Below are 18670 nucleotides of genomic sequence, written 5' to 3' on the forward strand. Positions count from 1 at the left end.
GATGTAATCATGAAAGGAGACAAATTATAAGTAAGATTGGAAGTGAGAAAAAGCAAAATACATAATACTTTTTAATGAAAAGAAAATAGAATTATATAGGAAGTTATGTTAAACAATTTAATAAATGGAAATATTACCTTAAAGAAAGGTGATTAAAACTGCCTCAAGGTTATTCATTCACTCAAATTGTTAATTAACACAGTAATTACACCCTGGCCACTCTTCTAGGCTTCAGGACTATAGAAATAAATAAGACAGACATGTTTCCAGCCCTCATTTTTTTAAGCGTACAATCTGAAGGAATAAACCAACCTCCATGGATAAATTTGAGAGAGTTACCCTGGAATTACTTCCCAGTAATTTGTTGATGAGACCAACAGATTTCTAAGACCAGATAGCTTGTTGATAAGTTCTTTCATGTTAAAGAACAGATTCTTTACAAATTATATAACACACTAGATAAAATAAGTATAAGAAGTTTTCAAATTAATTTTGTATGGCTAACGTAACTTTTATGCCAATCTGGAAAAAAGGGAGAGATAATTAAATAGAAACCCATGGTGAGAATGGACATTCTGTCTCCAACCTTGTCTGTATTAACTCTGTGTCCCGTTAGGGAACTTTCTCATTATGGATAGTTTTAATAAAGTTGATATTCCCAGGGGGATGAAAAGTCAAGACTCACCCACCTGTCTCCTAGATTATCAAAGGGACAATGGTGTGCTAAATCTGGGCTAGTAAAATATTCTTTATAGGGACTTTGCCTCTTGAGGGGGTGTCTGGAAGAAGAGTGCACTTTGGCTGCAGGACTTGCTGCTTTGTGCGCCCTTGGCCCTGACTTGCTATCTCACCATCAAAATTCCTGTGATTTCTGTTTGTGGTCTGATTTCAGCTTCCTGAGCATTATCCTTCTGACGAGTTCCCCGTATCTTACGTTACCTAGAGTCGGGTTTTGTTACTGGCAAATAAGAACACCAACTAACAAAATATAAGCATAAAATTCCCAAATAAAATACTAATAATTAAAATTAAGTTACAAAAATAAGATATTGAACGTACTTCTTTTTATCCAGGAAATTTAAGTGTATGTTATTAGGATATTCTTCTCAATCAGTCAAAATAAGACGTGTACACAGACATTCTCTATTTGGTAAAATTCAGTATCTCTATATTTAATAAAAAAAATCCTTTATAATAGGAAAGTTCTCTTTCTTACACAAAAAAAGCCTTTTATTATGAGTTGTCTTCAGTTTTCACCTATTTTTTTCATAATAAAAGCAATCCATACTTACTGTAGAGAATCCAGAAAACAAACAGAAAATTATCAGAAGATTAATTTAACTAAACCTTTGTACGCAACTGGAAAATATTTATAGCCGTGTCTGCTGAGATGATAATCCCTTAAATGCAGGAAGGTCACGAAAGCATCACAGTGCAAGTCCCTAGGATCCTAAATCAATCTGAGCTCAGGACTACTGGTTGTAGGGAAGACAACTACTGTTGCATTTCCCAACTGCGCTTTTCATTTTAGCTGCATTCAAAATATCATATGACAGTCGCTTTATTGATATAATGAACTATTTAATTGTTATCTCATTCCCCAAAGTGTTCATACTAACCTTTGTTATGCACTCCTTTGGTCTTGCTGGCCCACCCCATCTCCCTCATTCATTATTTCTTTCAGTCACTCATTTATTCATTCAACAAATAGTTGTGGAGCACTTCTAATGGGGCAGACTATTCTAGACACTTGGGGAAACGGGAGTGAGCAAGACAGACAAACAGCTCTACTGTCACAGACCTGCTACTTTAGTGAGAAAACAGAAAACAAACAAAAACATTCAAATATGTAGGGCTTTAGACTGTGAAAATCCTAAATCTAACACTAAACAGAAGGAGGCAACGCATTCAGAACATTTCTTCCAGTGTATTTATAGGGTGTGCTTGGTGGTTCTTGCTGGAAACATGAAGCAGGTACTGTTCTGATGTAGCAGACAAGAAATTAGACTCCTAGGAAACAGCTGCTAAAGAACCCCTGCTTGTCAGAGAGTAAGTACGGGTGCAGCATTCAATATTCAGTATCTGAGGGCAAAGCAGATAGGATGCCATATCTGCATTATAGCAAACTCAGTGTTTCATCATATAGGATGAATTTGACCTTTCTCAGGGAACAGGTTCATGTAGGGCAAGGAGGAACAGCAGGTCTTCGGAATTATAAAGACATTGTGCTAACATCTATAGGGTCGTGAAATACCGTATATTGTGATGGTTGGAAAATCACTATCGAGGAAATGGAGAGTAGTTATGTATCAACATGACCTAACTAATTCAAATATATACTTTCTTCCTAGATGGCATATCTATAATATTATAAAAAATCTAGCTACTTCCCCTTCCTGGGGTCTCAACTAAAATGATGCATCTTCTTGAGGTTGATTGTAATGTTTCTGTGCTTTCAGAGAAAAATCAGTAATTTCTTTACCTTTTGGAATAAAAGTAAGTGATATTATTGGGAAATAAATAGACTGAACATTTTCTAAAGTAATCATCAGCTTACATATCCAATGTCATGGATATGACATTGAGCTCTCCAATAGAATAACAACAATGTCTGATTTGCTTTTCATGTATATAATTTAGCATAGTAAGTTGAATATGATAAATATCAATAAAAATATATATAGAATGAATTGATCTAGTAACAAATTTTATAGTCAAGAGATTAAGCAATAAAAAGGAAATATCAAATATGACTATGAAATCCTTATGAGAACCAGAGAGTTCTGAGGATAGACATTGGGCTTTAATTTCTTGTTTTCATGTGAATTTGATAATTGACAAAGTTTTAAAAATAAACTGAACAATAAGACTTGGCTTTCTGGTACATAGTTTAGTGTTAGAACACATGGAATCTACTCCAGGGCCAGATGACTCTTGGGAACAATATAAGAAAGATATATTTTCCTTGAATTTTATTGATTTCATGACAAGGAATTTACGCTTAAAAGGAGCGGGAGAAAGAAAGGTGTGATATATCTCTAATATTGGTAGAATGTAGGAAATCTTGTCTGTCAAGGGATAAAGAAAATCAATAGAAGGAAGTGTCAGCAGTTCCTGAGAGAAATTATTGTAAAGTGTATCAGAAATCATGTTCATGACTTTGGATGGCACAACATATGGATCAGAGGTAATATGAACTTGAGATTCAAATCCAAGTAGAAAAACACAATTGCAAAGGTATTGCAAAGTCCTGAAACTTAAAATATAGGCAGTAAAAATGTACATTGTTCAAAAGGAATGTGTCTGATGGAAAATGTACCAGTTGTCACCTGCCATACATAGGAAGGCCACCAACAATGTACACATTCATGTACTTGAGAATGTAAGCATTGTAGAGGACCTGTGAATGGAGAAGAGAGAAATGAAGAGACAGATAAAGAAATAAGGAGTCGGAAAGAGATAGAGGGACAGAGAGAGATAATAGATTTGAGAGAGAAAAAGAGGGAGAGAGGAGCAGAGGAGGAGAAAATGAGAGAAAAGGAGAAGGGGGGAAGAGAAAGACAGGGAAGAGAAAAAGCAGGGAGGAGAGAGAGAGAGTGAGAGTGAGAGAGAGGGAGAGAGAGAGATAATAGATCTGAGAGAGAAAAGGAGGGAGAGAGGAGCAGAGGAGGAGAAAGTGAGAGAAAAGGAGAAGGGGGGAAGAGAAAGACAGGGAAGAGAAAAAGCAGGGAGGAGAGAGAGGGAGAGTGAAAGGGAGGGAGAGAGAGAGAGAGAGAAAGAGAGAGAGAGAGAACAAGAGGGAGGCTAAAGCTATTCCAGCCAGATGGAAAAAATGGAAAAGAATAAATGAGATGAACAGATGATGTGTCTCTGATAACAGATTGTGATATGGAAGGCTATATTTCTAAAGATATGTGTAGATGAGTTCTACTAAAGTAAGAATTATAATTATCCTCAAGTAAGTATCTGAAGTGAGTGTTTGAAAAGCGATTGGAATTTTTGTGGGCTTAGAGAATAAAACTGGCATAGAGAGCTGAAAGGTATAAGAAAGGATTTTTTCTTCTCAATTTACTACAGTCATTTACAGTTTGAGCTTCTCAGAAACAGCCTATCTCATGAGATAGTATTTTCCTACCCTGAGAAGTTTCAAGAAGAAATTGAGTCTTTCTCCTGAACTTTGAAGAAGAAATGCATACATTTATCAAGAGGTTCTTTTAGATGCTTCGAAGAACATTTACAGCCTGTGAATTTATGGAACAGCTTCATTAAAGTCCAAGACATTTCACATGGGTTTTCTCAAGTTTCTCTGATTATCTTGTATCTTTACTAATCTCTCCATCATTACCCCCACCCCAACCAACAACGGTCAGAGCTATTCACCTAAAAGTTGGCTTCCACTGCCTTTGAAAGCATTCTCTGAGATGGGTCACTACCTCAAGCTCACATTTCACCCCTACTTCACTGACCCCTTCACTTGCCGCCAAATTCATACCACTCAGTCACTCCAGTCTTTGCAATTCGATTTCTGTCCTGGAAGCTCAATGAAATCTATTTTCTTAAGTCACAGATGACCTGTTAAGTTTCAGTTGTATGATTTCTCACTGTTTCGGATGTGACAAGGCCGAACATTTGGTGTGATATTCGGAAGAGATGTTTAAAAATTAGAGAAACCCAGACGTAGAATTGGTTGTGTTATAAGGCAGCGATTTTCCAGTCACTGGTGTTCCTGGTAATTTATGTAAGCTCTCTTCTCTAATTTACCTGCTTCTGGTAAGGGTTCTCCCCACTGTGTGTTCCAGATGATGCATCAGATGAGGTGTACCGAAGGCAAGCAGCATGAACTCTTTCTTGCTAATTCAAGCTTAATATAATTTAGTGGAAGGATCTTGAGGGCTCATGGAATTCTGGGAGTCCTGGTAATGGTGAGGAACCAAGGTGATTAGGGAGTATGAAGCATAGCACTTGTCCAGTAAGAAGGGGCTTCTCAGACCTTCCTCCTCACATCGGTACCTTTTCTTTGGTTTTAGCAACACAATTTTAAGATCCAGTGTTTTGCCAGATGTGGAGATAGTACGCAACCTGACTCTTTCCCTTCCCCCTTTTAAGGAAGACCTGACCATTTCATTTGCTATAGAGGAAGAGAAGCACTTAGATTTGCATATAATAGGGGAGAGTTTTAAAAAATCTACACACACACAAAAATTATTGGTTTGTGCTTACAAAAGGGGAGTGAAATTGTGAGCAGGAGAAACTGACAAATACCTAATTTAGAAACAAAAATGGACCTTTATCATCTTTCCCAATTAAAACCTCACGTGAGTAAAGGCAGAGTGTCACATAAAATGGTTTATAAATGATTTCTAATTGGTGAGGGAGCATAAGGCAAGCTGAGGGCAAAGTATAGGCTAAAAGCACTGCCCTCCCTACCCCCAGGTGGGATATGTGTGATATTCCTCGGACACTCCTGACTGCCCAAGAACAGGGGAAGGGAAAGAAAGCAAATGCTTGACTGATAGGGATCAGTCGTGCAGGACAGGAGTCTCCTTCAGTTTACAGATAACTTAGTAAACTGCAAGAAAAAAGCAATTTTATCCATAGCTTAATCTGTAGAACCCTAGAGACTCCGTTTCCTAGAGCCCTAATATCACCATCATCAAGATGTAAGGGGGTGCTTGCCATGGTGATGTGGGAACCAAAGGCAAATGAAAAATTAAATTCCCTACAGCCCATTGATGAGTCTTTGAAACAGGAAGAGTGACCTTCCTCTAGGAGCTGAGCTGCCTTGATGATGATACTTTGCTAGCGGTAAAAGGGAATCTTGGCTTAACATTATCCTGACCCCCCCAGGATCCTGTGAGTCTCCTTAAACACATACAAATCCCTTTGCAAACCTCCTTTATCTTTAACCCCCAAGTATATGTTGGCAATTATACTACAAGCATAGAGCCCCCGATATGTGTCTGAAGGGGTCTCATGACTGAGGCTTTACTAAACAGTAATAAATGACATTTTCCTAGCAACAGCTAGCCCCTCAAGGTCCTGGAAACCTTGCTTCCAAAATTCCTTAGAGACTTTCTCTGTCCCTAAGCCCCTCCCAACCTGAAAGTGTATCATCAATCACTCTTCACAACCCCAGTGCAGGTCTTTCTGCTCACGGGTCCTGTCCCGTGCTTTAATGAAATCACCCTTTTGGACCAAGATGTCTTCAAGAATTCTTTCTTGGCCATCAGCTCTGAACCCCACCATCACCCCAGAATCCCATCATAGTGACCTTGGATCTCTTTGCCAGACTCACCAGACAGGTTAAAGATTGAAAAGTCTGTGTCCGTTCCGGAGATTCAGGAAACCCCTACACCATCAAAGCTGGTCTTTTGAAGAAACTGCACCACAAATAACATTTATTATATGTTACTGTAGTATTATATGTTATTGCCCATGTCTGCGTGTCTCAGTTCCTTTCTCTTCGCACTTTATGTCTTTATTAATGTGAGGCCACCACATCACTGATCCGTATGCCGTAGGGTATCACTAACACTACTAATTCTCAGCAGACGGCACGCATTTCTAATCAATTGCATGTTGCTTTGTGGTGGTTCCACTGTTTCTTAGCGTCTTGACTCACATGTCGTTAACTGGAGGCTCAAATATCTAACCCACAGCCTTTCTTTCCTATTGCCTCAAGCTGTTCCGCTTTGTCTCGGTGTTTTTCTTCCTCTTCCTTTCATTGTTTTTGTTGCCAACTCAGTCTGTGCCCACAGAGCAAGGCATGGACTTAACATTACTTCCCTAAGGAAGTGAGAAAGGGAAAGAAACCATCAGTCACCGACTTCCTGCTTTTCCCAGATACTACACGTATGCCTTCTCCTTCAATTACCCCTGGAATCTTATAAGAAAAAGAGTATTATTCCAAACTAAGGGATAGGAAAGCTGAATTCAGGTTAAGTAACTTGGGCCAACAGCTCAAGTTGTCTACCTTACTGCATACTGATATAATTGCTTTCATATCACACTGCCTTTCTAAGCCGACTGACTCTGGGGGAAAGAAGGTGTATGTGACTCCCCACATACCTCATGGCTTGATACAGTCCAGAGCTCTTCAGATATGTTTTGTAGGGATACTACAAAAGGAGAGTTATCTCGCATATCTTTCTTTTTCTTTGTCATGCCTGGGATGAACCGCTAAGAAAACTGAATCCACTCTACTTGTGCTGCGTAGTTGAATGGTATTCCTGCGCACCTCTCCCGGCGGTGAGGGACATATTAGAATGTGTTGCTGTGCTTATCAAATTCTTTTTTTTTTTTTCTGTGAGAATCATGAAGTTCACTGCCTTTTCATTATTCTTTTTGAATATGACCTCCCAGAACACTTAATTGTTTCAAACAAGTTTAATTTTTAATTATAAAAGCAATGGAAGTGTAGCATGGATATTTGCAAACAGACAAAAGAAAGAAAATGCATTGGCGTTTGTGCATTTTGGGAAAACTTCCCAGAAATGGATGTGACATTGGTTGTGACTCAGGGACCAACTCACAGGGTCAAGGTTGTGTGATCAGAGCAGAGACTGGAAAATGGTAATTCTAGATTCTCAGATATGAAGATTAGAGAATCCAAGATGTTGACAGATTAATACTGAGCTATTAGTACTGAGATTAATACTGAGCCAGGGTGAGAAGAAGTGGAAAGTTTGGTGGTGTTGATGCTGGAGGGGAGTTGACATACCTCCCTCCTCCTATTTTTCATTAAAAAAAATGTTGGCATTTACAAATAAGTTTTATGCATTTCAATTAACACCTAGGATATTCTGTCCCATAATAGGGATTCCATCAACATTTATTTAATTGAACCTTTATTCAATGACTAATATAGAGGTATTCAACATTTATGCATTTGTGTGTGGATAATTCTTACACTAAAGGCATTAAATTATAGTGGAAGAAACAGAGTGCTTTAATGTTGCTTAATATTTAAGTGTTCTCTGAAGGTTGTTTCTGAAAGCCTATTACTGCTTTCTTTAAGAGAGCAGTAAATTGTGAATGCATTTAGCCTTGTTGTTCTTCCAAATGAAAATATGATAAAAAAGAGTAAGGCATTTCATCTTTTGGTTTATGATGAAGATCAGGATTTGTCCTTTGGTTAGAGTCCATGTGGAAAATAAATTCTAAATGCCACGTTTCTTTTTTAAACTAAAATTGTTTTCACAGTGTACTTTCTCATGCAACTCTTGCTCTACAGCAAATGAAAGGGTAATGTTAAGGCGGAGAACACTGGAATATGGGTGAGAGGATGGGTGGTTGGAATGGTGGGGTTATTGAATGAAGAGTTCAGTATGGGTCCTGGAAGAAAGGTAGCCTCTTTGAGACCAAGGTAAATTGTGAGGTAGGTGTTTATATTCACAACAATATTCAAATTATTTGCTATTCAAAGTCATGTTTTCAACTATCCCTGAACCCATGCTGTCCCTACATATTTAAAGCCTCTTACATCAGGGAACACCAGAACAGAAGCCCCACCTCTTCCCCAAAGGCAATGTAACAAAATCAAAGTATTCAGTATGAGACAAATATTTAGGTGCAGGAAATTTCTCCTAATAGCCTTTAAATTATGTGTCTGGTTATATTGGATTACAAACATCACTCCCATAGACATTAATTCTACTCATTTTTGTATACTATAAACACATAAAAAAGTATTTTTATACAGTGGGCATATGTGTTGATTAAAAGTCCTGGAACCAAGATTTAAGAGGAAATTGAACTAACTTTGTGTTTCATATCACCTTGAGCCTATGAAGAGTGCTTTGTGAGGAAAGCAACAGAAAAGACATATATTATCAATAATGTCTTTTTTAGGATAAGCTATTCTTAGTGTTCTCTAAAGAATAAAGGAAGAACTCATGTACCAGAGTGAAGAAAATATGGAGACATTTTGAATGGAAAGTACGTGCCAAGAACAAACCAACCCCATAATTTAAATTCACTGGACAAATAATTAATGGAAAGAAAAGGAAAGGTTATTAGAATATCATTATACTAGAAAACATCTTCAGTTTTGGAAAGACCAAGATATTAGGACTAAGAAACAGGAAGCAGTGGATACAGGAATGGGTCAGGTGTTAGAAATCAGAAGAATGAGAAAGAGTCCATAGTTATGGACTTACGAAACACTGCTTCCTTGGTTAGTCCTTCTGACTTCCTGTCCTTTTGGTGTGAATAACTTGCTCGTGCATTGTCTTTATTAGACTCTTGGAGATTCATCCATATCTGTGATTTTCAGTGGTCTAATACAAAATCCATGATGGAGAGATACCTCACGTAGTCTTGTACAGGCATAGGGCAGAGGGTAACTTTAAGAATTAAACAATTACAGGGGTGCCTGGGTGGCTCGGTCGGTTAAGCAACTGACTTCGGCTCAGGTCATGATCTCACGGTTCTTGAGTTTGAGCCCCGCATCTGGCTCTGTGCTGACAGCTTGGAGCCTGGAGCCTCCTTCAGATTCTGGTCTCCCTCTCTCTGCCCCTCCCCCACTTGTGCTCGCTCTCTCTCTCTCTCTCTCTCTCTCAAAAATAAATAAAATGTAAAAAAATGAATTAAACAATTACAGTCTTTTTAGGTTTGTAACTTCAGTGGCAGTGCAACTTCCTCAAGCTTTGGCAGACTTCATGTCTATTTGCTTTCAATAAGCTGTATATGAAGTTAATCATACATGTGACTGTCAAACCTGATGATCTCCTCTTTTGTTTACTTCTTGTGTTTGCACAACTCTCTCTCCCTCAGTTTAATGGCAATTACCTTGAAGCCATGTGAAATCGTAGACTTGGGGATGAGGGAGACCCCATTAATTAGACTGGTACAATTGGGCTGGCTCTTAGAAAATCATGTATTTTGTTTCTTGGGTTACACATACATTTGGCTTGTCCAATCCTGTAAAGCTATAGATTCCTGGACTCAAAGTCAATTTGAACGGCAGTCCATAGCTGAGATAGTTTCCTTTAGTAAAATTCCATTCGCTTTCATTTTTCTCAGTATCTGAAAGCATCAAGAAGCAGCCAAGGCATATCAATATTAAGACCTCTTCCAAACTGTTAGCTACAGACTTATTAGGTGAAGTTTCTACTTCCAAATTCTCTATTTAACTTTGTGTGTCAGAAATTTATTTGAACTCTTTGCTCGCGCTCATATTCTATTGTGTACCAAGTCCGACATATTTAAATTTCTTTTTTTTTTTTTAATTTTTTTTTTCAACGTTTATTTATTTTTTTGGGGACAGAGAGAGACAGAGCATGAACGGGGGAGGGGCAGAGAGAGAGGGAGACACAGAATCGGAAACAGGCTCCAGGCTCCGAGCCATCAGCCCAGAGCCCGACGCGGGGCTCGAACTCACGGACCGCGAGATCGTGACCTGGCTGAAGTCGGACGCTTAACCGACTGCGCCACCCAGGCGCCCCGAATTTCTAATTACTTTTCAGAAGCACTAATTTCCTATCTCCCTATAACCATTTGGACAAGCTGTTCAGAAGAATGCTGACAGCAGGCAGAAGTCATTTAGAAAATAAATTATTTTTTGATAGACAAACTATATTCAAATAATAATCAAGGAATGACTCTATATTATAAATATGTTGTCAGTTTAAAATATACCTGCATTCATGAGAGGTTGGAAAGATGGCAGAGTGGAAGGACCCTGAGCTCTCTCCATCTAATGTTTATAGCTAGATATCATCCACATCCAAATCCATAAACTGGAGAGTGATCTGAAGACTGGCAGAACAAACTATATAACTAAATACAGAGAAGAAGCTATATTCTGAAAGGTTAGGAAGGTCAGGAATGTGGAGGGAAGCTGCCTGCAGGAGGCAGGGAGCTGCATGTGTAGAGGACAGAGAAATAGGCTCTGGCACCAGGGAGCTCACACAGGGAAGACCAATCCTCATGACATTTGGCTTTAAAAACCAGAGGGGCTGAATGCTGTGAGTTTTTAAAACTAGTGGGACTTCGAGTCTGGAGCTTTAAAAGTCAGCTGACTCAACACCAGGTGAGCTGGAGGGCTCATGATGGCTGGGTCACTGCCCTGAAAGGGACAGCAGCCTGCATGGAGAGGCAACATAAAAACAGCAGTTTACATGAGATCGGGGGCAAACAGGAGACAGGTCTGTTCATAGTGATTTTGGAGCATGTCGGAGGACTTCTCTGAGAGCACGTTGGAGGACTTCTCTGAAAAAAGGGAGCTGGCAGGTGCCATTCTCCTCCACCATCCACCAGCATAAGCGACAGAGACACCTGAGGGAGGTGGCACTCCAGACACTTGCTACCTAACCAGCTAGCAGCGTATGGTGCGCCAGAGTTCTCTGGAGGACTTGTCCCCTCCAAGCCCCTTGGCCCTGGGCTCAGGGCAAATTTTGTTACATCCTCCTGTGCACTGTACCCAGCCACTGGGTGCACAGGTGCTACGGTGCACCACACCCATCAGACACGGTGTGCCTAGCCACGCACTTCCAGCCACCTGGCCCCCAGCCACGGCAGTGCTTTGGGGGATCTGGCACAAGACTAGTAGCCCAGCACAAATTTTGCTAATACCTCTGCCCCACTCCCAAGTTCCCACTCCACCCACCCCCCCGCAACCAGAGCTGTCTGCCTAGGTTCCACTAACACCACAGACAGCAAGCACAGCCCACAACAGGCAGAGTCGGTGCAGATGACTGCATTGAAAGGAAAGATGGCTCAGGCACAACCACGGAACATAAGCAACACACATGGGATGTTCTCCTGGAGTGCCACAATCGGGTGAACAGGGGACACTGCGTTGCATGTAACTCTGGGACTTCTTCTTAATAAAGTTACTACTTTCAAGAGCAGAAAACATAGCTGGCTTTCTTAACACAGAGAAACAGACACAGAGAGGCAGACAAAATGAAGAGACAGACATTTATACTAAATGGAGGAACAGGACAAGGCCACAACCAGTGGTCTAAGTGAAACAGATATACGTAAGAGGTCTGATAGAGAATTTAAAGCAATGATTATAAGGATACTCACTAGACATGAGAAAAGAGTGGAAGACATGAGTGAGACCCTTAACATAGAGATAAGGAATAACATAGTAAAGAAATACACACTTGATAGAATAAACACATTTGATAGAATAAACAGCAGGATGGAAGAAGCAGAGGAACAAATTAGTCACCTAAAAGACAGTAATGGAAAGTAAGCTGAACAAAAGAGAAAAAAGAATTATGCAAAATGAGAATGGACTTTGGGAACTCAGTGACTCAAATGTAGCAACATTTGTAGTATAGGAGTCCGAGAAGAAGAGAGAGAAAAGAGGGCAGAAATTTTATTTGAATAAATAGTAGCTGAAAACTTCCCTAAAAAAGGAAACAGACATCCAGATCCAGGAGGCACAGAGAATCGCCATCAAAATCAACAAAAGCAGATCCACACCAAAACATGTTGTAATTAAATTGGCAAAATATTGTGATAAAGGAAAAATCTGAAAAGCAGCAAGGCAAAAGAAGTCACTAATTTACAAAGGAAAACATAAGTCTAGCAAGAGATTTTCAACAAATACTCTGCAAACCAGAACACAGTGGCATGACATATTCAAAGTGCTGAATGGGAAAAATCTGTGGCCAAGAACACTTTATTCAGCAAGGCTGTCATTCAGAATACGAGAGATAAAGAGTTTCTCAGACAAATGAAAACTAAAGGAGATCATGACCCTGCGAGGAATACTTCTTGAGTGGAAAGGAGAGACCAAAAGTGACAGTATAAAGGGAGGAAACACGAAAACAGTAAAAATTAAAGAAATTGAAGATAGCACAAAGAAATGTAAGGACAATCCATGCTCATGGATTGGAGGAACAAATATTGTTAAAATGTTTATACTACCCAAAGCAATCTACACATTTAATGCAATTCCTATAAAAATAACAAACACTCCTAAAATTGATATAGAACCACAAAAGACCCCAAATAGCAAAAGCAACCTTGAAAAAGCAAAGCAAAGCTGGAGGCATCACAATTCCAGACTTCAAATTATATAACAAAGCTGTAGTAATCACAACAATGCGTTAATGGCACAAAGTTAGACACATAGATCAGTAGAACAGAAAACCCAGAAATGGCCTCACAACTATATGGCCAACTAATCTGACAAAGCAGGAAAGAATATCCAATGGGAAAAGGACAGTCTCTTCAACAAATGATATTGGGAAAACTGGACAGCAACATGCAAAAGAAAGAAACTAGTCCACTTTCTTACACCATACACAAAAACAAGTTCAAAATGGATTAAAGACCTAAACGTGAGATCTGAAACCATAAAAATACTATAAGAGAACACAGGCAGTAACCTCTTTGACATTAGCTATAGCAACTTTTTTCTAGATCTGTCTCTTGAGGCAAGGGAAACAAAAACAAAAATAAACTATTGGGTCTACATAAAAATAAACAGCTTCTGCACAGCAAAGGAAACAAACAGCAAAGCTAGAAGGTAACCCATAGGATGGGAGAACATATTTGAGAATGATATATCTGATAAAGGATTAGTATCCAAAATATATAAAGAACTTATACAACTCAACACCCCAAAACCAAATAATCCAATTAAAAATTGGGAGAAGACATAAACAGACATTTCTCCAAAGAAGACATCCAGAAACACACAGGAAAAGATGTTCATCACTGATCATCAGGGAAGTACGAAACCAAAACCAAAACCAAAGAGCAATGACATATCACTTCATACCTGTCAGAATGGCTAAAATAAACAACACAAGAAACAACAGGTGTTGGTGAGGATGTGAAAAAAAAGGAACCCTCGTGCACCGTTGGTGGGAATGCAAACTGGTGCAGTCACTGTGGAAAAAAGTGTGGAGTTTCCTTAAAAAGTTTCCTACCCTGTAATTCAGCAATTATACTCCTGGGTATTTACACAAATAATACAGAAACACTCATTTGAAAAGATAAAGGCACTCCTATATCTATAGCAGCAATATTTACAAGAGCCAAGATATGGAAGTAACCCAAGTGTCCATTGATTGATGAATGGATAAAGAAATAGTGGTACATGTTATTCAGCCATAAAAAATAATGAAATCTTGCCATTTGCAATGACATGGATGGAGCTAGAGAGTAAAATGCCAAGCAAAATAAATCAGAGAAAGACAAATACCATATGATTTCACTCATAGGTGGAATTAAAGAAAAATACAAAAAAGCAAAGGGAAAAAGAGAGAGAGAAAGAGTGACAAACCAAGAAACAGACTCTTAAGTATAGACAACAAATTGATGGTAACCAGAGGGGAGGTGGCTGGTGGATTGGGTGAAATAGGTGATGAGGATTAAGGAGTGCACTTGTCCTGATGAGCACCAACTTATATATGGAACTGTTGAATCATTATATTCTACACCTGAAACTAATTTTTCACACTCTATGTTAGCCAGCGATAATTAAAATAAAAACTTAAGGGGCGCCTGGGTGGCTCAGGGGGTTGAGCGTCGGACTTTGTTCGGCTCGGGTCATGATCTCACTGTTTGTGTGTTCGAGCCTCGTGTTGGGCTCTGTGCTGACAGCTCAGTGCCTGGAGCCTGCTTTGGATTCTGTGTCTCCCTCTCTGTCTCTGCCGCTCCCTCACTCACACTCTGTCTCTCTCTCTCTCAAAAATAAATAAACATTAAAAAAATAAATGAATAAAATAAAAACTTAAAATATATATGCATTCATAATTTTCCAAAGCTGGTATTAAACTGTATGAAATAGATTAATTTGCATAAATATATATATTTTTTTCTTTTTTAAAAAAATTTGCATCCAAGTTAGTTAACATATAGTGTAATAATGATTTCAGGAATAGAATTTAGTGATTCATCACTTACATATAGCACCCAGTGCTCATCCCAACAAGTGTCTCCTTAATGTCCCTTGCCTATTTAGCCCATCCCCCCCCCCAAAATCCCTCCAACAACCTTCAGTTTGTTCTGATTTAAGAGTCTCTTATGGTTTGTTGCATAAAATATATTAATTTAGATCCTCAAAATGTCTACTGATGTCTTCCTGTATGAGCTACAGAAATGAAGATAAGTAGATTTTGTGTTTTGGTCTTTAAGATATAAATACTGATTTGTTAATTTAACAAACATTTGTTTTTGTGAATTCTTTGTCCTGCCCCTGCTCTGTGTTCCATCCTGTGAATACATCAGGAAAGACAGACACAGAGGCAGATCTGAAAGAAAGACGGACTCTGCCCGGATAAAAACACAAATGAATAGGTAATGACAAAATCAGTGAAATAGTAGGATAAAAAAAATAAAATAAAAACAGGATACTTAACTTGAAAGAATAACAGAAGAATTATTTCAGACTGGATTATCAGAGCAGACTTCTCCAAGGAAGTGTTGTGTAATGCATTTTATTTGTCTGTTTATTTTAACTTAACATTCTTATATTTTATGGACATGTATTTTGTAATCCATTATTAGAAACAAGCATATGGGCTATGTTCTACACAGATTAAACAGAACTTTTTGTATAACTGCTTCAAATAGAAATTTCAGAGGACTCCTATAATATTATGAACTCATTTCAAAATATTTTTACAATCCAAATAATTGAAAAAATCTTACGTTATTTTTCATTGTACTTTTCTCTCGGCTTCTACCTTTGCTTTCCAGAACCATTCCTCACGAGTCAGATCACAGTGTTTTTTGTAATATTTTAAAAATCATCTCACTCCTCTGCTTAAAGTCCTTGAACACTTTACTGTGAACTTAGAATAAGCCCAAATTCCTTCTTGTGGACTATGGAATCTCCTGTATGATTTGGTCCCACTCCCTCCAACCATACTGCTCCATTTCCTCTCCTATACTGCTAAGGGAAATGTGATTAACTAACATTTGGAGAAAGAAATTTGGCTACATATATTAAAATTAAAATTACAATATCATTTTGACCCACCATCTCATTTATGGAAATGTAGAAATGATGGAACTGGCAATAAATATAAATGCCATGTATGTGGATGCTTAATGCAAGAATTCTTTGTTGTAGTAAAAATCAATTAACAAACCAAAAGAAATCCTGAAAACAATCTTAATATTCATCAGTTTGTGAAAGACCCTGGGAAGTTATTTTAAGGAAACCATTGCTTCCAATTATTAAAACATATTTGATATTTATTTTAGAATGCATTTAACAAATGTTCATTTATTTATCTGGGGAGACAGAGAGACAGTGAGCAGGAGAGGGGCAGAGAGAGAGGGAGAGAGAGAACCCCAAGTGGTTACCATACTCATATGGGGCTCAAACTCATGACCATGAGATCATGGCCTGAGTGGAAATCAAGAGCCTAATGGTTAACCAAGTGAGCCACACAGTCTCCCCTAGAATGCATTTTTTTACACAAACATTTTTTTAATGTTTTATTTATTTTTGAGACAGAGAGAGACAGAGCATCAGCAGGGAAGGGGCCGAGAGAGAGGGAGACACAGAATCCGATTCAGGCCCCAGGCTCTGAGCTGTCAGCACAGAGCCAGATGCGGGGCCCAAACTCACATACCATGAGATCATGACCTGAGCTGAAGTTGGATACTTAACCGCCTGAGCCACCCAGGTGCCCTGAATGCATTTTTTTTTTAAGGTTATTTATTATGTTGAGAGAGACAGAGACTGCACGAGTGAGGGAAGGGGCAGAGAGAGAGAGAGAGAGGGAGACAGAGAATCCCAAGCAGGCTCCACACTGCCAGTGCAGAGCCGGATGTGGGGCTCAGACTTAAGAAACATGAGCTCATGACCTGAGCCAAAACTAAGAGTTACAGGCTCAACTGACTGAGCCACCCAGGTGCCGCTAGAATGCATTTTTACCGGCATGAGAGAGTGAGCTTGTCAGGGCAAAGATCTGGTTCTGTATGGTAGACTGGAATTGTCACACTGGAGATGAGAAAATGTCTTTCTGGCTGATGCATATCAGTCAGAAACATGGTTTTCCTGATTGTTTCCTAAGAGTTTCCTGCTAGCCAAGCGGCATGCGAGGGTGAAATTTATTCAAGCTTGAGCACACTCTGGATTCATCATGGATAATTAGGCTAATTGCTACTGAGGTCTTGAGACAACAAGGAATCAAGGCTAAAAGAAATGAAAAGGTATGGAAAGGAAAAAGAGAAAAGGAAGAGAGAAACATAAAAAATAACCCGAGTCAGAAAAATGATACTAGTTGAGTGAGCGAAACATGTGTTAGAGTAGCTTAAAGACATATTTCTTTTATTTTTTATTAAATTTGTTTAATGTTTACTTATTTTTGAGAGAGAGAGAGAGAGTGAATGGGGGAGGGGCAGAGAGAGAGGGAGACACAGAATCGGAAGCAGGTTCCAGGCTCCACTGTGGGGCTCGAACCCACAAACCGTGAGATCATGACCCAAGCTGAAGTCAGACGCCTAACTGACTAAGCCACCCAGGTGTCCCAAAGACATATATTTTATTAAGAAACCCAAAGGGAAAGAAAAAAAGTAAAATATAGTTTAAAATTCTCTAGGTAGTAACTCATGAAGCCAGGATTATAGTTCAGGTAAGATATAAGTGGGGTAGATTTTGCACAGGTATATAGTTAGCTCAGATAGTAATTGTCTTACCGGTAAACCTGCTCTTTCCTTTGTAAATTTGAACCTGTATTATGAAGTTTCATTTGGGCATTCAGCCAATGATTCTGGCTGAGGCTCTACAGCTTCAAATTTGATAATTTGTATAATGATAGATTATATACTAAGATTAAAATTAGACTTTAGAAGCTTACAGGAGCAATTCCAAAGATAAAGGACAGGGGTACAAAAGGACCTCATTTTTGTGAGTTCAGCATAGTGTCTAGAAAGTCCGGTCAGAATTGGGCTCAGATGGACTTGTCCCTGTCAGCTTGTTTGGAGGCTACCAGAGGTTTCTGACAGTATTTGTTCTGACAGTTGTCTAAGGCTTCTGCTGATTTTTAAGCTGGGAAAATTCAACTCTCTCTAGACTTTTCAAAAATCAGCCTCATCCATGCTTGCAGACCCACCTCAATGCTCTGCAACCGAGCTTTCAATGCAGTTTAGGAAAAAAAACAAAAACAAAACAAAACAAAAAAACAAAACAAAAACCAAACAAACAAAAAAACCCAACTCTTGGCTGTTTTTCAGAATTTCAAGATGAAGGATGACAAGTTTCCTTTTAGTTAGAAATGTTGTTGAATACATTAATAGGATTTTAGCACTCAATTCTATGTACATAATTTTTAAAAACCCCAAAAATGATTGTGTAGCTAATTATGGCAAGTACTAACTCCTATCCTGGAGCGAGTTTTTCTGACTCATAAATTTCATTTAGGTCTTAGGCTTTTAAAAAAGAAATATGTAGAAGACAATTGCATTAATAGGGTGAAAACAAATTATCTCTGGTTGCAGATGACATAATCGTATATGCAGAAAATCTTAAAGACTCCACAAAACAAAAACAAAAATGAAGCTATTAAAACTAATAAACAAATTCAGTAATGCTGTAGGATACAGTCAACATTCAAAATCAGCTGCATTTCTATGTAGAAACTATCTGAAAAGGAAATTAAGGAAGCAAGTCTTTTTATACTAACATACAAAGAATGAAATTAACCAAGGAGATAAAAGACACTGAAAACTGTAAACATGGGTAAAA

At 38.6% G+C, this 18670-nt stretch overlaps 1 long non-coding RNA gene across 1 annotated transcript; it reads right to left on the reverse strand.

Moving 5' to 3' along the window:
* Positions 1–6014: 6014 nt before the first annotated feature.
* Positions 6015–16578, reverse strand: LOC115498747. The gene is made up of 3 exons (XR_003963939.1): positions 16568–16578; positions 13251–13253; positions 6015–6186 (listed from the first exon to the last, which is right to left on the reverse strand). It is a non-coding gene; the product is annotated as an uncharacterized LOC115498747 (long non-coding RNA).
* Positions 16579–18670: the final 2092 nt, after the last annotated feature.

Source organism: Lynx canadensis, chromosome D3 (genome assembly GCF_007474595.2).
Source record: "Lynx canadensis isolate LIC74 chromosome D3, mLynCan4.pri.v2, whole genome shotgun sequence".
Taxonomy (NCBI): domain Eukaryota; kingdom Metazoa; phylum Chordata; class Mammalia; order Carnivora; family Felidae; genus Lynx; species Lynx canadensis.